We start from the raw sequence: 5552 nt of genomic DNA, 5'->3' as shown, positions 1-5552 counted from the left end.
ACTGCAGTGCATGAGAAAGGAGACCAGCTGAATCAATCATTAAAGTGACTGTTTAAAAAGAAAGATGGAGGTGGGAAAAATCAGCTTCCTTTATTCCATCTTAACCTTTCTGAGTTAAATTCTTGGATGTTGCAACCAGGAGCTATGTTGTATGTAAGAACGAGCACCAGGGACTGGTACTGTGGTATAACAGAGTAAACCATCCCTTGCCATCCTTGCATAGGGGCCATGTTAATCTCAATACTGTTTAAACTTCAGTATGTATGCTGCTGAAGCAAATACAAAAGCATCACTTGAAAAAACCAGTATCCTATATCAGAGAACTGATCTGAGTCCTGGTACTCTACCTCTGACCCAGATTCCGGTTAATACGCCTGGGATGGCAGCAGAAGATGGCCTAAGCAGACACCCACATCGGGGGGCCAGAATGGAATTCCTGCTTCTGCACTTCAACCTGGCCCAGATCTCAATGGTTTTAGCCATTTAGGGAATGAACCAAAGGATACAAGGTCTCTCTCTCTCTCTCTTTCTCTCTCTCTCTCTCTCTCTCTCTCTCTCTCTCTCTCTCTCTCTCTCTCTCCATTCTCTCTGTCACTGTGCCAGTTCAATAAATATTTTTAACGTAAAAGACAAGCATCTTAGATTATGTTCACAGTAAAAATGAGAGTATCAATACACTGTGTGGCTCTAAGGTGCCTCTGCCTCTAAGATTACAAGTGGAATGCCCATTTACAAGCTATTCCACATACAAACTCTGTGTTAGGAGCTTCACAAATGCTTCTGGATGAACCGCAACTTTCTTGAGGCAGAGTCATATCTGGCTTGTAACTAAACCTTAATTCTAATCCAGACATGTCTACTAAAATATGTAAGGACCATGGACACTGGGCTTTATTCCCACTCCTAGAAAAGTCCTTCTGCATCCCACCTACTGTGATGGTCCTACCCTCTCTCTCTCCTTTCCTCCCTGCTCTCTGCTTGGAAGCTCTTCCTAATGTGTGCTGTCTTCTACTGGAATATGATTGATCAGCCAGGCTATTTTTCTACTGTTATTATCAAATCTTCCCAAACAGCTTTTATCTTAGACGGAGATGAGGAGAAACTAAATGATCAAAGGTCCACATCTACTGTTAGCTGCAAAATTCACAGAATAAGCTTTAAAAATAACTTCTCTTTATCCTCATCATTTAGTTGAGAAAGCCAGGCACAGAGAAGTTTTTATCCAAGACACCTATCCAGGGAGGGATGTGCCCCAAATCCAGATTTATCAGCTCTGTCTGGTGGCAAAGTCCAGCTTGAAAGCCTGCATTACACTCCTACCACCTCTAAGGCATACATATCCATCATTTCTCAGCTTCCTCCTTTCTGAGAATTTGTACAGAGCTTTAGTGCTAAACCACAAGAAACAACCTTGAGCATGATGTTTAAAGGAGTGTGACTCACAGAACGCTTCATCAATTCATTTGAAGGTGTTCAGCAGGCATCGTACATTATGCTGAGTCACATTAGGAATTCATGTTGGCCTCTAATTTTTTTTGAACTGCCTGGCACACTGGCACTGGATGGATTTATGTACCACTAAACTCAGATAGCTTAAAACACCTCATTGCCTGAGCCCTCACAGTGCTGATAAAATATATGTACCTGCACTTATAAATCACTATCTTTCTTTATATTTAATAAAATAGAAAATAATGTTTTTCAAAAAGTTGTTGGACGGTTTCAATTCACTCTGGACCAGTTGTTTTTACGCACCGTATCCTCATAACAGTATCACATTTTCTGAAGTGTTCACTTTCATTTGATTATCTTTATGCATTTAAGATAAAAGTAAAAGAAAGCTTTGTCATTTCTTAGCTAATTCAAATTGATCTGAATGGGAAAATATCCTATAGATATAAAATGTATGTGTCTCCAAAACTTATATGTTGAAATCCTGATTTCCAATATGCTCATACCAGGGTTGAACCTGGGGTAGACAACCGGGCCTTTGTGAATGGCAGCAGTGGCCTCATAAAAAGAGGTATGAGAGAAATGATCTCTTTGTGTCTGCCACGTAAGGAAAGGGGACTTCATTAGGAGCCCACTTTGCCGTAATCCTGAGCGACCTCCTACTGCCCACAACTATGAGTGCATAGGAACCTTAACTAAGTGAAATTGACCTCATTTTCAGGTCTATAAACTAGAGAGTTTATGAAGAAACTTTCATGAAAACTACCTATTTTCAATGATGTTCAAAAAAACAGAGAGGCAAAACAAAAATGTCACATTAATAATCATTGAATGTAAGTGATATGCATGCAGATGTCAGTTCTATTCATCTTTCATTTGTCTGCAGATTCAGTTTTGAAAAATAAGGAATAGAATGTGGGAAGTGTATTAGATTCCACTGTAACATTGCAGGCATCTTTCATAAACTTCAGTAACTCTCAACAAAAATGTTCCTACTCTGGGTTGGTTTCTGTCCAGCAATAACTATTGGTTAATAGAGACAGCTGAGATCCAAAGCAGTGTATGTGTGGGTCAGCACTGTAACTCTTTGGAACCAAGGTTCTGCAAATGTACTATGCTCTTTTACAGTTGGGAGTAAGGCAGGACATTGCAGTTGCAAGGTGACTCATGCAAGTATGAGAGTGTTTACAACTGCATTTAAAAATCTCACTTAACAATTACAAAACAAAATAAATATCTTCATGCTCATTTAACTTCAGGTGCTGAGTAATATTTAACCTGGTAACAGAAGCAGCTAGGGCATAATGAAGCTTCTGAAACACATTCACTCATTCCCCAAGCACATACACATCACATTCATATACAAAAGCTGAAGCAGAGGCTGGGATTTCTGAGGTGAGCTGGATTTTCTTTTTGCCCTCTGGAGGCTTACAGCATTAAGGGAAATACACACATGCAGAGATGACCTGTAGCACATCATGATGCAAGGTGGTGGGTCTTTAGCCTGTGTTGGTGTTTGGCAAATGCTGATCTATCCTTTTGGTTAGACTCTTCTCATTTGTTAACTATTCCAGATTGATATTACTTTGTAATTTGATAAACTTGTGAAATAAATTAAGAAAAACCATGTCTTTAAAATAGTGCTCTCTGGTGGCTGACCTCCATCCCAGGGTGCAGAGGCATTTGGGAGGCTGGGTGTGGCTTTTCCTCTTGTTCCCTCATCTTTCCCCAAGATACAGGAAGGAAAAAAAACAGAATGTGGAAATGATGATCTCACCCACGTTCTTATAGCCCTTGACCCTTATCACCCTAATTATCTATCATCAAAAATAAATATAATTAACAAAAAAGACCAGGTTGTGTACCAGAAACAATAAAATATTACTCTCACAAAAAAAAAAAATGTCCATTTATTGCTCACTCACGGATCACAAGTTGGCTAGGCAGCTGCTTCCTAAAGCTATAGTCGAGTTTATTTCTGCTCTGTATGTCTCTCACACTGTGATCAGCAGCTGTCCACTGTACACTTAAATTGGATGGCAGCAGGTAGCAAGATGAAAGGGAACTGCAGTATTACCTCAGATTAAAATCTGTGCAGTCATTTCTTTCCATATGTAATTAGCCAAAGCAAGACACATGGTCAAATCCTCCATCCTTAGGTCTGGGAATCAATACTCCCCACAGTGGGTCATACAAGTATGGAAAGCAAAGGCAAAATCCTATACAGCACAGTCTATGTGGAAGAAAATGTTCCTTCATTATCAGAAAGGTGAATGGGGACAAGCTTGAAAGGAAGAGAGTGTTTGTTTGTATCAAACACAACCTAACATTGAAAGAAAAAAGTTATTTTAAACAGTCAAAGCAAAGTCTTGCTAAAGAAACCATGCTCTGAAGCACACAGTCTGATGGAGGCTCTGAGACATCCAAGCACCATGACCCACTGTGCTTCAAGATGCTAAGTGGGGCTTAACCACAGAGATACTTTGAAAACATCAGCTTTTCAACCACTCAAAATTCTACAGGAGATGGGACCCAAGAAAGCTGCCTAAGTCACCATTCCTAAAGTTAGAAACTTACCTGGAATTCTGAGCTAAAACTCCACCCTGAGCTGTGCCTCTGCCTTTTGTAAAAAAAAAAAAAAAAAAAAAAAAATCTGTACTGGATATGTTCACCTGAATATTGGCATTTTTTGCAAAAGTATAGTTTTTTTCTTAAATACTGCCCTTTTAATGACCTTCATAATAATCAAGTAAAGAAGTATTTTTAATATTATATTGTTTAGAAAAAGAAATGTATCAAGGTGAAATTCAAGTCAAGGGGAAGGAGAAAAAATATATGTATATATGTAGTAAACTTTATCAGAGTAAAGTTATTTAGGAGGAAAACAATGAAGACTCAGAAGAAGACTCCTTTGATAAAACACCTGCCATGTCATTAAGCAGTCCTGAGCCTGAAGTGAAGGACCCTGACAGCTTGCTTGCGTTCCAAGCCAAACAGTCCCATCGGGTCCCCGTCCAGAAAACTGTGCTCTACCACTCTCTCCCAGACCTCTGCTCCCCAGATGTGCATCTCAAGTAACAAATCTGCACACTTGACCTGTCTGCTTTGATCAAACACAAAAAAAGAAAGACGTGAAAGGACAAAGCTTCCCTTTCTGAGGGTATAACAATCTTCCTGTTGCAGAGCCTATTGTTTTTAAGAATATAATCCTTCCTTAAGCCTATTATTCAAAAATTAAAGTTTCACTGGCAACATGAAAATCTGAAAGTTTAAGCTTCTCTTTAATGAAATTCTTTATTGCAAACCAACAGCAACAACAAAATTCATTTGGTTTCAGCTCTAGTAAAATATAATGAAAAATGTAGAGTATCCTTGTATTTTATAATTTAATGTGTAAGTAAAGTCAGAATTTAGCAACTACACTTTTCACCCTACTTGCTCATCATTCAAGTTGACTGAAAAAAAAAAGAAAGATCATCTTTTTGGTTGCTTCAAACCTTTTTTAAAACCATTTAGCTTTCTTCCCATTGATTCAAGCAATAAGAGACCTAATGTTCCTTGAACAACTTATATTTGAAAACGCTTTTTGCTTCCTGAAAATGTATTCAAGTTTTATAACACTGAGGGTTTTTTTCAATAAAGTACAGTTCCAGAATATAGGCAAATCTCTCACCAGGGGCCTGTGAAATATTGCAATATATCAGCAATTCAATTTAAAGACTAAAAATGGTTTCTTTTATGTATTTTCTTAAATTCCAAAGTTCTATACTTTCCCTCTATAAAATCAATTAATACTTGCTAATCTGCATCCACCAATAATATACCATAACATTTACATATTTATTTTAAATGCATGGCAACATGCCAATTAAGATGAAAACTTTTCAGTTGTTTAAACTCGAGCAGTGACTGTGCATATGGAAATGGTTCCAGGCAGTTATAAAATAATGCCAACAGTGCAGTGACAGCTCAGCAACAAATACACATGTGGACTGATTTTTCTCTAGGTTCTATGTCACCATAAAGGTAATTACATAGACTTTGCTTGTTTTTTCTTTTTTATCAGTGTCCTACAACACTCACCCAAATATGTATAGGAC

This window comes from Ochotona curzoniae, unplaced genomic scaffold (genome assembly GCF_017591425.1).
Source record: "Ochotona curzoniae isolate NIBS_2020 unplaced genomic scaffold, NIBS_Ocur_1.0 contig_2599, whole genome shotgun sequence".
Lineage (NCBI taxonomy): Eukaryota > Metazoa > Chordata > Mammalia > Lagomorpha > Ochotonidae > Ochotona > Ochotona curzoniae.
Note: the sequence above shows the minus strand (reverse complement) of the source record.